This window comes from Nicotiana tabacum, chromosome 6 (genome assembly GCF_000715075.1).
Source record: "Nicotiana tabacum cultivar K326 chromosome 6, ASM71507v2, whole genome shotgun sequence".
Classification (NCBI taxonomy): Eukaryota; Viridiplantae; Streptophyta; class Magnoliopsida; order Solanales; family Solanaceae; genus Nicotiana; species Nicotiana tabacum.
In genome coordinates this window covers 157,080,642-157,098,234 of record NC_134085.1, presented here as the reverse complement: position 1 = coordinate 157,098,234, position 17,593 = coordinate 157,080,642, and the positions used below count along the sequence as shown (strand labels likewise).

The 17,593-nt window shown below is 43.2% G+C and overlaps 1 protein-coding gene across 2 annotated transcripts in view; it reads left to right on the top strand.

The window, feature by feature from the left end:
• The window catches only part of LOC142181962 (uncharacterized), a 48,328-nt gene that overhangs the window by 18,603 nt on the left and 12,132 nt on the right, over positions 1 to 17,593 (top strand). Inside the window, exon 2 of one of the 2 annotated variants that reach the window (XR_012710850.1) lies at positions 10 to 55. The gene's annotated coding sequence lies outside the window, so the exon portion shown is untranslated. Of the gene's footprint in view, positions 1 to 9; positions 246 to 17,593 lie in introns of those variants that run through there. The other variant, XR_012710848.1, reaches the window with a different exon arrangement.

Below are 17,593 nucleotides of genomic sequence, written 5' to 3'. Positions count from 1 at the left end.
GTTTTGCAGGCGAGCAGGCTACTGGTTAGGACTTCCTTCTCTTCCAGTGCTATTGGTGAGCTCCGCTTTTGTTCGGAAAGTATTCCTTAGAGTTATCTTTATTTAGTTATTTCTTTGTTTACTTAGAGATTTGGCCATGAAATCTCATGTACTGAGTAGTGCGTCAGTTTATCAATAGAGGATTCATAGACATAGTAGTTGGGTTATGATTCAGATATTTTTGATAATAACTTAGCAGTATTTTATTGGTTACTAAGAAAAAAGTTTTGAAGTTGTCTTATTTTAGATATTTAAATTATTTAAAAGTATTTGGTAATAGTAGTGCCTTGTGGCATATAAAGTTTGAAGTTATGGCAGATTTAATAAGCGAAAATAGTTCGCTCGGTCATGTTTAGTGATTTGGTGCCGATTCCGGCTTGTTCAGAAAATGGGTCGTGACAAAGTTGGTATAAGAGCCTCAGGTTTATGGTGTCCTAGGGGTCTATGAAGCCGTGTTAGTAGAGTCTTATATATGGGTATGAAGCACGTCATACTTATAAACATGAGGCTACAAGCATTTAGGAAAAACTCATTTTTTCATACTTTAGATCGTGCAATAGAGTCTACATCTAAGAAATTATCTAATGTATTTGTTTCTGCAAAACGCGCAAAAATGGCTTGTACTCGCAACTTTGACACTGTCATGACCTTAAACCCAGACCCGGTCGTGATGGCGCCTCTCGTGAAGACAAGGCCAGCCGACACATACCTTATTCATTTTAAGCAGTTAAAATAATACAAATTAAGTATTTAACATAATAATAATCCCAAAGTAAGGTGAACAGTACAATTGCAGAATAGACATAGCCCGACATTGGGATGTCACAAGTCATGAGCATCTACTATCCAATTAAAGACAGGAAAAGTCTACATAGTCTATTACAGAACTAAAACAGAGAGAATAAGATAGGGGAGAAGCACTTGGCTGCGAAGGCCGAGCAGCCACCTAGTGAGTCTCCGAATCCTCTTGAGTTGGAAGGAATCAACACTCGCTAGCGGGACCCGAAGCGCCTAAATCTGCACACAGGGTGCTGATCGAGGCTAACCCTACACTACTACAAAGTAGCTGGAGTGATCTAAGTAGCTTTTACCCGAGAAGGTCGGGATCTATTTCCACATGGAGCTAGATATTGGAATTGAGTGTCTATCTAAATAAGAGTTGCATAGTTGTTCCTAATTACACTTCTAACATTGTTGGTTTTGATATTACTTCTAAATTTATACTACTAAGATGCTAAATTAGGCTAAGTGAAGCTAAGAGTAAACTATTGAAGGTTGTCTAAATGGTTAAAAGGCACTAGGGAAGTGACTTTCTCCTAGGTGGATACTTGACGGGTTCTCGAGTCTAAGGCTAGGTTGTCAAGTTTGGGTATTACGATATAACCATTGCACGACACTTCTCACTCTATACCTCTCGGTAGTTTAAGTGATTTTGCCCTGATTAACTTCCTCAAGACCAATTGGGTATGATAATTTGTGCAAGCAATAGAGGTTCAAGTCGGGGTATTACTATCTCTAGGTTTAACCCTTTAATTGGGGCTATCAATCTCTTGAATACGCCCCAATTCCTTGTTGGACCAATTTCATAAACTTAGTGTGATGACCCACCATGTCATCATGCCACATAGGCGCCATTTGACATATATTAATGCCATGTGGAAGCTTACATAAGAAGAAAGCTAGCATTTGTGAGAAGATTCTAGAGAGGTATGGGCATTTCCTTAGGACGAACCTAGATCCTTATGGATTTGCTAGGAAAGTCCTTGGAATCTTCTAGGCTTGTAGAAAATTCTAGAAAAAGCTCTTATCTTGTATATATCAAAGACTTGTGTAATAATTAATATTTACATACTAGCCCCTAGGAGACTAGTATATAAAGGGGGCCATTCATTTGTAATTCATCAAGAAAACAATTCAAGTTCTCTCTAATACAAAGCATCCTTTAACAATTCTCTTATGTTCTTTCTTCTATTCTCTTAGCGATCTTGAGTGTAGTAAGGCTGACTTGATATAGCAAGAACGTGAGCAAGTTGTGCAAGATCGTGAGCGAGTTATCAAGTGTTGCACGTGTACTTAGTTAACAACTAAGGATGAGACAACGTGGTATCACAACTTAGGTTTCAACTAAGGGAATGGTGAACAATGGAGAAATTAACGCTGCCAACACCCAAGCCAATGTCATCCAATATGCTGCTGGCAAGAGCGGCCGTAGAAAAAAGAGGAATGCCACCAACAAGAGCCAGGAGGTGCCACCTGAGGTTGTGTCAAACGAAGGGCTTACATCCCAAGAACTATCTGCCACTGAGGTGAGCGAGGATGAAGTGGAGGTCCTTCCAAAGGATGTCTCGCTCAGTAAAGAGGGGGTGATGAAGATGAACGTGGGGATGGACGCCATGGATATCTTTTGCCAACGCTTGGGGAAGGTGGAAGGCACCCTTAACGTTCTTGAGGTGCACACTCTTGAAGATATTAAGAGTATCCAAAATGACTTGGAGGGACGTATATAGACTGAGATGGAACTAAGGCAAACCATCACTGCCTTAGAGGGCAGACTCATGGAGGCTTTGAGTACTATCGATGCTATGAAGGCAAAGATAGAGTCACTCGAGGAGCATGTCAATGCTGGCTTGACCGAGGTAGCCAACAATGTTGTGGTGACGAGGGAGGCCAAGATCGAGGCTCCCAAACCCCTGGTGTTCAAAGGTATTCATGATGCACAAGAAGTGGAAAACTTCCTTTGGCACTTGGCGAACTACTTCAGGCATGACAAAGTGAGGGACGACGAGGCCAAGATCAACACTGCGGTATTGTACCTCTCAGTAACTGCCATACTATGGTGGAGAAGGAAGATGGCTGATGTAGATAAAGGTCTATGTACTATTAGCACATGGGATCAGTTCAAAGCAGAGTTCAAGCGACAGTTCTTTCCAAACAATGTCTTGTACGAGGCAAGGCGCAAGCTTAGGGAATTGAAGCAAACATGGAGCATACGTAACTATGTCAAGGAGTTCACTACCCTTATGCTTCAAATCCCCAACCTGACCAATGATGACTTGTTGTTCCACTTCATAGACGAGTTGCAAAATTGGGCTAAGCAGGAGTTACAACGCCGACAAGTCACTGATATAGACCTAGCCATAGTGGAGGCCGAATCATTGATGGATTTCAGGCATGACAAACACGACAAAGGCAATGTTAAGGAGTCAAAGGTTAACAAGGCCAAAGGTGGGGGAGACCGTGGCAAAGTCAAGGAGATACAAAAACAATACTCCAAGACTCAAGATTTCAAAAAGTCGAGTGGTCGTCAGGGCTACGCCGAGAAGGAGGCGCAGGTCGAGAAGAAGGGATGCTATATATGCGGAGGGCCACATGGCTTCAGGAATTGTCCTGACCACAAGAGCCTTAGTGCCATGGTACGTGAGCGGAAGGAGCATCCACAAGGAGAGAGAGTCCGGGAACCGCATAGTTGGGTATGATTGGATTATGTGGTACTATCACGAAGCAAGATATCCAACCTACTGAGAATGGCAATTAGTACGTGGATCTCACCATCAACAACAAGCCCACTCGTGCAATGGTGGATACTGGAGCAACTCATAATTTTGTGACTGAGGCTGCCGCAAATAGACTAGAATTGAAGCTTGCTCCAACCAATTCTCGCATCAAGACTGTGAATGCCGAGATACAGAATGCTCGTGGGGTAACTAATGGAGTTGGTGTCAAATTGGGAACTTGGAAAGGGATGACAAACTTTACCATAACCGCTATGGATATCTTTGACATCATACTGGGGAAAGAGTTCTTTAGACATTGTCATACTTTAATTGACCCCTACCTCCAACGTCTCTTGGTTATGGAGCGAGAAGGAGCTTCCATGGTACCTACAGTGACTATGCCACATGGACAGATCCAAGCACAACTCTTAGCTATGCAGGTTGTCAAGGGGATCAAGAAGGGGGAGCCGACATTCGTGCAACCATTGCAAGTCTAGAGGAAGATAAAATTTTTTAAGAGACAATGCCGCCTTGCATAGAGAAGTTGCTTAAGGAAAACAAAGATGCCATTCCTGATGAGTTGCCTAAGCACTTGCTGCCCAGGCGAGAGGTGGATCACAAGATTGAGTTGGAGCCAGGGGCTAAGCCACCCGCATTTGCCCCATATCGTATGGCACCTCCCGAGCTAGAGGAGCTCAGAAAACAATTGAAGGAGTTGCTAGATGCTGATCACATTCGTCCATCAAAGTCACCTTTTGGCGTACCAGTATTGTTCCAGAAGAAGAAGGATGGATCGTTGCATTTGTGCATAGACTACCGAGCACTTAATAAGTTCACTGTGAAGAATAAGTACCCGATCCCGCTCATTGATGACTTGTTTGATAGACTTGGGCAAGCCAAGTACTTTACCAAGGTGAATCTTCGAAAGGGCTACTACCAGGTTTGCATTGCGGAAGGGGATGAGCCAAAGACAACATGTGTGATGAGATATGGAGACTTTGAGTGGTTGGTGATGCCCTTCGGCTTAACTAATGCACCGGCCACATTTTGCACCCTTATGAACAAAATTTTTCATCCCTACCTTGATCAGTTCGTGAGTCTACCTAGATGACATAGTCATCTACAACAACACCTTGGAGGAACACATGGAGCACTTAAGGAAGGTTTTCCAAGTCTTGCGGGAGAATGACCTATACATCAAGAGAGAGAAGTGCGAGTTTGCACAATCAAAGGTGCACTTTTTTGGCCATGTCATTAGCAATGGCAAGCTACGCATGGACGAGGCTAAGGTACGTGCTATCCAGGAGTGTGAGGCACCCATAAAGGTAACTGAGTTGAGATCTTTCCTTGGCCTTGTTAACTACTATCGTCGGTTCATCAGTGGATACTCAGCAAAGGCCACACCATTGACTGAGTTGCTAAAGAAGAACAAGCCATGGGTTTGGACGGAGCATTGTCAAAAGGTGTTTGAAGGCCTTAAGGCAGCAGTAATAGAGGAGCCAGTCTTGGCGTTACTTGACTTTGACAAGACTTTTGAGGTGCACATAGATGCTTCAGACTTTGCTATTGGGGATGTCCTGATGCAGGATAAGCATCTCATAGCATTTGAGAGCCGCAAGTTAAATGAGACGGAGCGGTGTTACACGGTACAAGAGAAGGAAATGACTGCCATTGTGCATTGCCTTCGTACATGGAGACATTATCTGCTCTGGTCGAGGTTCATGGTCAAGACTGATAATGTGGCTACTAGCTACTTTCAGACACAGAATAAGCTCATACCAAAGCAGGCTAGGTGGCAGGATTTCTTGGCCGACTTTGATTATGCGCTGGAGTATAAGCTGGGCAAAGGTAACGTTGTAGCCGATGCCTTGAGCTGGAAAGCCGAGCTTGCTGCAATCACTTCAGTGATATGGGATATTCGGGAGTCTATAAAAGAAGACATGCAACATGATCCAGCAGCCAAACAACAAGTTGGCCAACCAGGGCAAGACGAGACGTTTTTGGGTAGAAGATGGCATATTGCTTACCACGGGTTGGCGGGTCTACGTGCCTAAGTTTGGAGACATTAGACGGCGGATCATAAGGGAGAGTCATGATACAATATGGGCTGGTCATCCAGCCCAACATCGCACGAGGTCCTTGGTTGAGTCAGTCTACTATTGGCCATGCATGCGAGATGATATAGAATGTTATGTGCAGACTTGTCTTGTATGTCAGCAGGACAAGGTTGAGCAACAATAGCCCAGAGGACTTTTGGAGCCACTACCAGTTGTAGAGCGTCCATGGAAGAGCGTGACTATGGACTTTATCACTTGCCTACCAAGGTCCGACAGTTATGGTACTATTATGGTGGTCGTGGATAGATTTTCCAAATATGCCACCTTCATGCCCGCCTCACTAGGTTCCACAGCCAATGAAACCGCCAAGCTATTCTTTAAGAACGTGGTGAAGTATTGGGGCTTACCAAGGCATATAATCTGTGATCGAGACCCCCACTTTACTGAAAACTTTTAGAGAGAGCTGTTCGATATACTTGGTACGGAGCTGCACTTTTCTACTTGTTTCCACCCACAGACGGATGGACAAATGGAACCAGTCAATACCTTACTAGAATGCTACTTGAGGCATTATGTAAGCGCGCATCAGATAGATTGGGCAAGGCTCATAGACATTGCCCAATTCTCTTATAACTTGCAGCGGAGTGAGTCCACGGGACAGACACCATTTGAGCTAGCCACAGGCAAACAACCACAAACTCCATATTCCTTACCAGTCGCGTTCGAGGGAAAGAGTTTGGGGGCTTATCATATGTCCAAAGGATGGGATGAGCAACTTGACACTGCTAAGTCCTACTTGTATAAGGCAACTAAGAAGATGAAGAAGTTTGTGGACTGTAAGCGGCGTCCCATATACTATAGAGTTGGGGACATGGTCATGGTGAAGTTTAACCCAAGACAGTTCAAGGCACTACGGGGCATGCATCAGAATCTGATTCGCAAGTATGAGGTGCCATTTAAGATCATCACCAAGGTAGGCAAGATCTCATACAAGCTTGACATGCCATCGTATCTTAAGATCTACCCTGTCTTCTATGCCAGCATGCTAAAGCCATATCATGAAGATAAGGATGATCCGAGTAGGGGCCAATCAAGTCGGCTGCCAATGACTATCACCGCCTCGCATGATTGGGAGATTGAGGCTATCATAAATTACCAGGCCAGGCGAAAACAAGGGCAAAAAGCCATCGCTATGTTCCTCGTCCTTTGGAAAGGGAAATCACCGGAGGAGGCCATGTGGGAATGATATGAAGACTTGTGGCAATTCAAAGGTAAGATCCGAGAGTTTATGCAGTAGTATTGCGCCGCGGTCGTCGCAATATTGGGTGGGGGAGAGTATGATGATCCGCCATGTCATCATGCCACATAGGCACCATTTGGTATATATTAGTACCATGTGGAAGTTTACATAAGAAGAAGGCTAGCATTTCTGAGAAGATTCTAGAGAGGTATGAACATTTCCTTAGGAAGATCCTAGATCCTTATGGATTTGCTAGGAAAGTCCTTGGAATCTTCTAGGCTTGTAGAGAATTCTAGGAAAAGCCCTTATCTTGTAAATATCAAGGACTTATGTAATAATTAATATTTACACACTAGCCCCTAGGAGACTAGTATATAAAGGGGACCATTCATTTGTAATTCATCAAGCAAACAATTCAAGTTCTCTCTAATACAAAGCTTCCTTTAACAATTCTCTTGTGTTCTTGCTTCCATTCTCTTAGCGATCTTGAGTGTAGTAAGACTAACTTGACATAGCGAGAACGTGAGCAAGTTGTACAAGATCGTGAAGGAGTTATCAAGTGTCGCACGTGTACTTAGTTAATAACTAAGGACGTGACACTTAGGCTCTCTTCCTCAAGAAGAGCCATAGTCAACTAGGCATAAACTAGTGTTTGCAACCACTAATTCAACATTTAAACCATAAATTAGTCCAAATATCAAACACCCATAAACATTCAAGCCTTAAAACACAAGACCCATCAATTACCCACACGAGGGTTGAGCCATAACCCTAACTAATGGGTCTAGCTACTCATGATTATAGAAGAAAACAAAGAGATAGATGAAGAAAAACCCATAATATTTAATTACTAGATAACACTTGAAGATTCAATGATGAAACTATTGTAAAATTACTCAAAATGGTAAAAGAACACTATTCACGAGTGCAACTGCTGTCTAGAATGTAACTGATGACCTAAAAATGGAAAAAGGAATTATTTATACTAGGCCAAAAATTTTGGACAAAAATACCCCTGCGGGGTTAGTGCGGACAGCATAAAATCGAGTGAGGCCGCACTAAGGCTCTTGGCTGAAAAATCTACTCTTTGAACTTGACCACTGCGAGCGACACAAAATGTACCACGACCCGGTGGCTTGTGTTGCGGTCCGTACAAAATGGACCGCCGACCACATTGGAAATATTCCTCCAGCTTGGAAACTCTCTGAACTTGGGTTTTGCAGACCGTACAAAGTCGAGTGCGGCCGCAATGAAGTCAATGCGGTTTGCATGAAATGCTTTGAGGCTGCATTGCTTGGCTGCCTGAAATGAGCACTCTCTGAACCTTTTATTTGCGGACCACACAGAATGGAGTGCGGCCGCAATGGTCCAATTATACTGAGTTTGGACTCGTTCTTGGTACTTGTGCATATTTCACTCCTTTTTGAGCTGGTTTTGACGAATTGTCACCTTGTTGACCAAACCCTGCAATCAAGTACAACATGTGAGCCTTTGGGACTATTTTGTACACATTTCTAATCAAAACCTAAGTAAGAAGAAGTGTAAAATGCATCATAATCCCTAGTTATCAACTCCCCCAAACTTAAGCTTTTGCTTGTCCTCAAGCAAATAAAATAAGACCCACCCCTTAAGAGTAAATCCATGAAAATTCAGCTGACCTAATGTGACCTCATCTAGCATCAATTGAGACTAACAATTGCCCTCAATTCAAATGAATTATTAACAACATTCACTTTTTTAATCACTATGGATTTAGTACGACACAAGATCATCAAGAGTTGACTCAACACATCAAAGAAACTCTTTCTATTACTTTGGTCGTTGTTGAACCCAAACTCACACATCCTCGATTCTCCCTAAGCAAACCTCACCTTTAGAATAGTAGCACTCAGAACGAGGTTAATGGAAATACACTCATCTCTCTCAAGGAAAAATCATAAGTCCGGCTCTAAGTACCATATGCTTGCCCCTTATGTGAGTCACCACTAATGTAAGCTTCATTCAACTCAAGATCATATAGGGCTTTTGTGGAGACGTAGTGAAGGCTTTTGGCTTAGGGTAGGACTGTTTGGTCTAAGTAGGTTCCATCTTCCCTTTAGCACTTCTTTTTCTTTATTTTGGCACACATTTACTTGACTTTTTAAGTCATTTCACTTCTTTCTAAGGGTTTAGAGAAACACAATGTCACTCTTTCTTGTTCATTTCAAATCTTTTCTCCTTTCTCAATTTTCCACACCTTTCATTCTTTGCTTTTATTGAATCCCTTCATTCTTTTTTTTACATCGAACATTCTTTTTATCTTTTTGATTTTCTTTCTTTTTCATTGCCTTTCCTTTTCTTCATTTTGTACCTTTTATCACTTTGTAGCAATCCTCGTCTTTCCCCCCAAACTTATACTTTTGCCATGTGCTAAGGAAATATCGGGTGCCAAGAGAGGGTATCTTTAGAATGGGTAAAGGCTTGTACCGTGGTTCTTAAAAGAAAAAGGTCTAAGGCCAAAAGGGCTTACTAGGGATTTTATCATTGGTAGGCTATGGAAGTGTTCAAGATATCACTCGGATCAAGGAGAGCCTATAATCACGTCTCAAGTCAAATTACACTCAAGATTTTGCCTAGACAAACATTCAGGGCAAGTTCTAGATCAATGGCTTGGGACTTGGACTTGCAATTCAAATTCTCACCACACAAGCTATGGGATTGCTAAAGACACATAGTCGGGGGCCCACAACAACATTAGATAAGGTTTGAGCACACAATGGTCCCAAAAAACCACTTGATGATTATCGTCCAACACAAAAGTCTCAAGGTCACAACTTTCACCACCCTATACACAACGATTTGTTCTTGACCATAGGATCAAAAGCAAATGTATTAGGCCCAAGTGAAGCTTTGCTTGAGGCACCCTTACCAACTAACTACTAAAAAGCAAAAAGAAAACAGACTCAAACCCTTAAGAAGGTTGTCATGCTATTCATCATCGGGAAGAGCCACCTGGTTCACACAAATTCCACCTTTGGAAAGAACCGTGACATTAAGAAAACCAAAGGCTTATTGCAAAAACTCAAAACAAGAAGCTATGAACATAAAATAGGAAGCTAAGAAAGAAAAAATGCAGAAAGTAAAATGAATATGTACAAGAGGGGATTTAATCGAATATACAATAGGGGGAATGAATATATACATAAGAACGTAACTTTTATATACAGACCCAAAGTAAAAAGTACGAAAAGTGCAATGAAATGCTAAAATTATATACATACCAAAGATAAAAAGGAAAGAAAGCATAAAATATTGTCATATGTACAGTCATCCAAACATCCAAATAGGGCTACCCCCTGAAATGAAAGCTAGCATAGTCCTCAATGCCAACTAACCAAAATAAGCACAAAAATAGAGGAGAGAGGAAAAAGAAACTCCCTATGGGTCCTCCGTTTACATGGGATCCTAAGTCTGGGTCCCTGGGTCCTCTTTTTGCTCGGGAACCTGTGACTGGATCCCTGTGATCTATGGCTCTACTGGGACCTGGGCCTGGACTAAGTCCTGGGATGAATCTTGGCTAGAGGAATCTCCCTGCAGGTCCTCCAACTGTATAACTGCATCATCGGACCGGTGAATCACCCTCTTCCTCTTTGGTGGCCTCTCGGACTCCTGCTCTGGCTGGGGCTAGGATGCTGGTGCTGTGTTATGCAATAGCAAATCTAAAGGAAGGTGACCGGCCTTCAACCTCTCAACCTCGACCCGTAGCTCCTTTACCGACTCTTTTGAATCCCGAATCTTCCTCATTTTCTTCGCCTCCCTAGAAAGTTCCTTGAGTTCCTTTCCATATGAATCAACATCGTTCATAAGCATTTTCTGGTTCTCTAAGATATTCTTCTGGTTGTCCAGAAGTTCCTTGAGAGTGTCCTCAATGGACTGTGGGACATGTGGAGGAAGAGGTGATGACTAAGCTGCCACCGTGGTAGATTGTACGAACAACTTAGAAGTAGTTGTCTGCCTCCAATTGTTGATGCTGGCGAGGGCCTGGCTCAGGCAGTGGGGAGTCAATGGGTATGCAGTGGAGGAAGGTATCTTTGTAACTGTAGAAGTGGAAGGACCTGGGGCCATGTCTGCTGAGGTGGAATGAGGCTGAGTAGGAGCCACTATCACTACTGGCTCTTCAGACTGGCCAGTCAAAGTAGTGGTTTTGCCCTTGAAGTGCTTGACCTTAGGGTTGTCATCATCCTGCAGGCTATACTATAAGAAAGGTGCTTTCGCCTTCACTTTCATATCAAACTTCTGTTTTTCCACTTCTAAGTCCTCCAAGTACATGGTCAGGAAGTTGGGGAAGTGATACGATCTGTCACCTTCGTTCACTACCCGTGTAATAACCCGGAACATCACATTCCCGACATTAATCAGGTACCCCGCCATGATAGATTCTACCAAAATCGCTCAGTGAATAGGGAGCCTATCCCAGGTACCTGAGATTGCCAAGTCAACCAATCTGGGGTGGTACCTGGGATTGCCAAGTACTCCGCCAACCAAGGACGATCTTCCTCACCCAATTCCATCTTCTGCAAGTACAAGGACTCATCCTCCTCCAAGAACCCACGTAATCATTTATGGTCTTTGCCATTGAATTTCACCTTCAAGTTCCGTACTTTGGTGATTGTGGTGCCCTTTTGATATGGGCCACATTTGTGTAGAACTTCTTCATTAAATGCTTATTGGATTCCTCCACATGACCTATGAAGTAGTCCCATCTAGCTCTCTCTCTGAACTGCCTCAACACATTGGGGTTGTGAGGCAAAAGGTCCCGGGTGATAAATTTATGCTTAGGTATCAATTTCCTCTAAGGCCACCACTCTCGAAACTTGTGATAGGCAACCTCACTTACAAACCGGTCCTGCCATGCCTCCGGATTACTAGTCCTCTCTACCCCACCTACTTGAGGCTCACCCCCTTCTACTTCTTCCCTTTCTTCTGCTACTGGACCGTCTCCGGATAATGAAGTTGTAGGAGAGGTGAAATATTCATTTCCACTGCCGGCAGCTGAGCCCTTAGACTACTCAGAAGATATCCACACTGATGCTTGGGTAGTGGGAGAGCCTGGAGGTGTATCCCTCAACCTGTTCCTCTTCGGCCGATCAGGAACATACTCTGGCACGGAGCCTGAAGACGCCTCCCGCGAAAGCTCATACTCACTCACCGACTGGTCAATAGCTCTGTCTGCAGCTCTTATGATCCTCCTTGTGTTCTTTATGTTTTGTCGGACTTGTGGGGTCAATTTTATCATTCCTTGTCCCCTACCCCGGGAGGACTCTCCTCTTCCTGATCGTTTACCACTTTTGCCTCGTGATTTCACCATTGTCTACAATCAACATTTAGTTTTGCTTTGTTAGTATTAGTAGAACTAATGAAACTCAGAATTGCAGAAAAAAATAATGCAGACAGTTAAAAGTTGCAGACTGCGGACCGCATAAAATAAAGTGCGACCGCAAAGAGGCTACTGCAGGATAGGAGATCAACTTCAGGATGAGAAAAGATCGCTGAGAAAGCATCTTGGCGAAGATAAAAGAGTTCGACACCTGTAAACCCCGAAACAAAGCCCGTATTCTTCCTAAACCCCCTATTCTTAGCATGACGGATATTGAATAAAAGGACGACCGAGGGGGTACTGATTTGAGGGAAGCATAAAGGAAGACGCCGAAAGGTTATGTTAAAAGAGATGGCTATGAGACTAGTGCAAACAATATGTTTAAATAGTAGATTTAGTAGTCTGCTTTCTTTCTCCGGGTATGAACTCCTCCCTTGAGGAAGGCCCCTGTTGTGGGTCCGCATAGAGGTGGGGTTCAGACTACCCACTCTCTGAATCTATGCACCGCAGACCGCACAAAATGGCATTGCGGTCCGCATTGAGGCACCACAGCCCGCACAAAATCCGTTGCGGCCGCGGTTCTCAAATGTCAGTATTCAGAACCTAGTCCACTGTGGTCCGCACAAAATGGCATTGTGGACTGCACAGGGGCATCGCAGACCGCACAAATTCCACCGCGGTCCGCACTGAGTGCCCAACATTAGCACCAATCTAGGGTTCAAGTTTTGTCCATTTTTAGTCCAAATATTTACCTATTGATGATAACCTAGGTGTTGCCTCAGTGTTTTAACTAATTAGTCCTAAGTAAAATGGAATTTAACTAACCTATGCTACAAGACTGAAAGAAAAATGGAAAGGGAAGGAAGAAGAACTGAGAAAAACAAAAATTCAAAGAAAACAACAAAATCAACAATTGAGAAGGGATTAGTGTTACCAGAAATGAGATTTATTGAAGATTGACGAGTCTTAGCAGTTAATTTCGTTCTATGAGAGTGATGAACTATACTTTTTTTGGGCTTTGAGAGAAAAAAGATCGAAAAGTTTGAAATGAGGGCCTGAGGTCCTATTTATAGAAAAAGGTCCTGGGCCCCAGCTCACCTACCCACCGCGGACCGCACATAATGGCACCGCAATTCGCGGTGCTCAGAAACATGAAGCAATAAGAGATTGGACACTGCGGACCACAAGAAATCTAGTGCGGCCGCAGTGGACCACTGCGAACCGCACAAAATGCAATGCGGCCACGGTGGAAAACTTCAGAGACTCCCTACTTTTGTCAAATAACTTCTGCGGTCCGCATTGATTTCTTTCCCCCGCACAAAGGCCTTTGTGGCCACACAAAATGAGTGCGGTTCGCACTGCAAACTTCAGAGAGTGATCATTTTGCAGCTTGTTCCTGCACTGCATCAACACAATCCTACAACATCTCACAACCAGTCAGTCCAAAAATAAATCCTACACTACAATGAAAATCAAAGAAAAACAAGAAGAAAAACACATGGGTTGCCTCCCAAGAAGCGCCTGATTTAACATCGCGGCACGACGCAGGTTACCATTAAATCACTTGAGATGAAGAAGTGCCACCACGTGGCTGTCATCAATCTTGCCCGGGTAGTGCTTGACCTTGTGCTTATTCACTCTGAAAACCTCACCATTTTTGTTCTTCAAATCAAGTGCACCAAACGAAGTCACAAACACCACTTCAAAAGGTCCACTCCATTTTGACTTAAGCTTTCCCGAAAACAGACATAACCGAGAATTGAACAAGAGAACCAAACCACCCACTTTAAACTCCTTTCCACAAACATATTTATCATGAAGGTACTTCATCTTGTCCTTGTACAATGATGAACTGGAGTAGGCATGAAATCGAAATTCATCAAGTTCATTAAGCTGCTCCACACGAAGATTTGTTGCCACATCCCATTCAAGATTCAGTTTCCTCAAAGCCCACGTGGCCTTGTGCTCTAACTCAACCGGTAGATGGCAAGCTTTCCCAAACACCAACCGATACAGAGACATACCAATCAGAGTCTTGTAAGCAGTCCTATAAGCCCATAGAACATCATCCAACTTCTTTGACCAATCGGTCCTATTTGCATTGACCTTCTTTGATAATATACTCTTGATTTCCCTATTTGAGACTTCAACTTGGCCACTCGCTTGAGGATGATAAGGGGTAGAAACTTTGTGGTTAACACCATACTTTGCAAGCAAAGTGTCAAAAGCTCTATTAAAAAAATGAGACCCCCCATCACTTATGATTGCACGAGGAGTGCCAAACCTTATAAAAATGCTCTTCTTGAGAAACACAACAACACTTCGGGCCTTATTGTTGGGTAAAGCCACGGTTTCAACCCACTTTGAAACATAGTCAACTGTCACAACAATGTATGTGTTCCCACACGAGCTAACAAACGGGCCCATAAAATCAATGCCCTATACATCAAAAATATTAACTTCAAGAATGGCATTGAGAGGCATCTCATCTTTCTTTGAAATTCCCCCCGCTCTTTTACATTCGTCACACCTCTTCACAAGTTCACTTGCATCTTTGTACAAAGTTGGCCAATAAAACCCACAACTAAGAACTTTGGAAGCCATCCTCTCCCCTCCATGATGGCCACCATAGGGAGAGGAATGACAATCCTCTATGATACTCAATTGCTCTTCCTTCAGGACACACCTTCGGATAACACCATCCGTGCAAATCTTGAACAAGTATGGCTCATCCTAATAGAAATCCAAACTATCCCGTTTGAGCTTCTTCCTTTCGTTAGAAGAGATCTCACACGGGATTATACCAGTCACAAGGAAATTAGCAACATCCACAAACCATGACATACCATTCACCGATAGCGAAAGGAGTTGTTCGTCGAGAAATGAATCATTAATCTCTAGGCCATCACGAGGCCTCCCTTCCACCTCCAAGCGGAACAAGTGGTCCGCCACTTAGTTTTCACTACCCTTCTGGTCCACAATCTCCAAATCAAACTCTTGAAGTAACAAGACCCATCGCATCAGTATAGCTTCGGAATCCTTCTTCGTCATCAAGTACCAGAGTCCGACATGATCGGTATGGACTATGACCTTGGTACCCATAAGATACGATCAAAATTTATCCATTGTGAACACAATAGCCAAACGTTCTTTCTCAGTCACCGTGCAGTTCACTTGAGAATCATTCATTATCTTGCTCGCATAGTACACCGGATGAAACATTTTTTTCACTCTTTGACCCAAAACCACCCCAATCGCAACATCGCTTGCATCACACATGAGCTCAAAGGGTAAGCTCCAATTAGGTGCAGTAATGATAGGATTGGTGGTCAACTTGTGCTTGAAAAGTTCAAAGGCTTACATACATCTCTCATCGAACACAAACTTGGCATCTTTTTCCAATAGCTTGCATAAGGGGTTCACTACCTTCGAAAAGTCTTTGATGAATCTCCGGTAGAACCCCGCATGCCCAAGAAAACTTCTAACTCCCTTGACAGAGGTAAGGGGAGGGAGCCTTGAAATCACATCAATTTTTGCTTTGTCCACCTCGATACCATGCTTTGAAATTTTATGCCCAAGAACTATGCCCTCTTCCACCATGAAGTGGCATTTCTCCCAATTATGAACAAGATTGGTTTCTTCACAACGGGCCAACACTCTATCAAGATTTTTCAAACACTCATCAAATGAACCACCCACAACACTAAAGTCATCCATGAACACCTCCAAAATATCTTTCACCATATCGGTGAAAATGGCCATCATACACCGCTGAAATGTAGCCGATGCATTACACAACACAAAAGGCATCCTGGAAAAGGCAAAGGTGCCATATGGACAAGTTAATGTGGTCTTTTCCTAATAATCTGGAGCAATCAAGATTTTGTTGTATCCAGAATACCCATTCAAGAAATAGTAGAAGGCACGCCCAGCAAGTCAATCTAACATCTGATCAAGAAAAGGCAATGGAAAGTGATCCTTACAGGTCACTTTATTCAACTTGCGGTAGTCCATGCACACCTTCCAACCGGTGAAGGTTCTGGTAGGAATCAACTCATTTTGTAAATTTGCAACCACAGTCATGCCACCCTTCTTTGGTACACATTGCACCAACGAAGTCCAAGAGCTATCAGAAATGGGGTACACAACCCCGACATCCAACCACTTGATCACCTCCTTTTTCACAACTTCTTACATTGCCTCGTTCAACCTCCTTTGATGTTCGAAGGAGGGATTTGTATCATCTTTCAAAATAATATTGTGCATACAGAATGCGGGGCTTATTCCCCGAATATTAGCTAAAGTCCATCCAATTGCTTCTTTCGCTTTTGGAGCACCGCCAATGTGGCATCAACCTACATGTTAGTAAGATAAGAGGAAAGAATAACTGGCAAAGTAGAACTAGGGCCTAAGAACTCATACCTGAGGTGTATAGGCAACGACTTCAACTCCAACACCGGAGGTTCCTCAATTGAAGGTTTTATTGGTGGAGTCTTCCTATTCTCAAGGTCCAAAGATAGTTTCCTAGGCTCATAAAAGTAAGATACCATTCCATGTAAAGCATTCACACACTCCACTCGGCCTTCATCCTCATTGACATCAAGATTCAACAATACAGCCTATAGAGAGTCCTCCACATTGATCATTGCACTGGTATCATCAATTATCACTGCCGTGACAAGGTCCACAAAAGAGCACACCTCAGAACTGTTGGGCTACTTCATTGACTTGCACATATGAAAGACCACTTTTTCATCACCCACCCGGAAGGTGAGTTCCCCTACTTCCACATCAACTATGGCCTTCCCAGTAGCAATGAAAGATCTCCCCAATATGATTGGAACTTCATAATCTACCTCATAATCCAAGATCACAAAATCAGCTGGCAAGATAAATTTGTCCACCCGGACAAGCACATAATCAATAATACCCAATGGTCTCTTCATCATTCTATCCGCCATTTACAATCTCATGGAAGTCGGCCTCGGTTTCCCAATACCCAAAGTCTTGAAAACTGAGTAGGGCATCAAGTTGATACTTGCCTCCAAATCACATAGAGCCTTGGCAAAGTCTGAATCCCAATGGTGCAAGGAATGGTGAAAGCACCAGGATCTTCAAGCTTCGGGGCCATTGAATGCGCTATTGCACTAACTTGGTGGGTCATCTTTATAGTTTCACAATCCATGGATCGTTTCATTGTCACCAAGTCCTTCATGAATTTAGCATAGCCCGACATTTGTTTAAGAGCCTCCACCAAAGGCACATTAATGGATAAGCTCTTCATCATGTCAATAAACTTTTAAAACTGATTCTCATTTTCTGCTTCGTGAGCCTTTGAGGATAAGGTGGAGGTGGCCTTGGCAAATGAGCCTTGGCTTTAGGCACAACCGGCTCCGGCATGTCTATT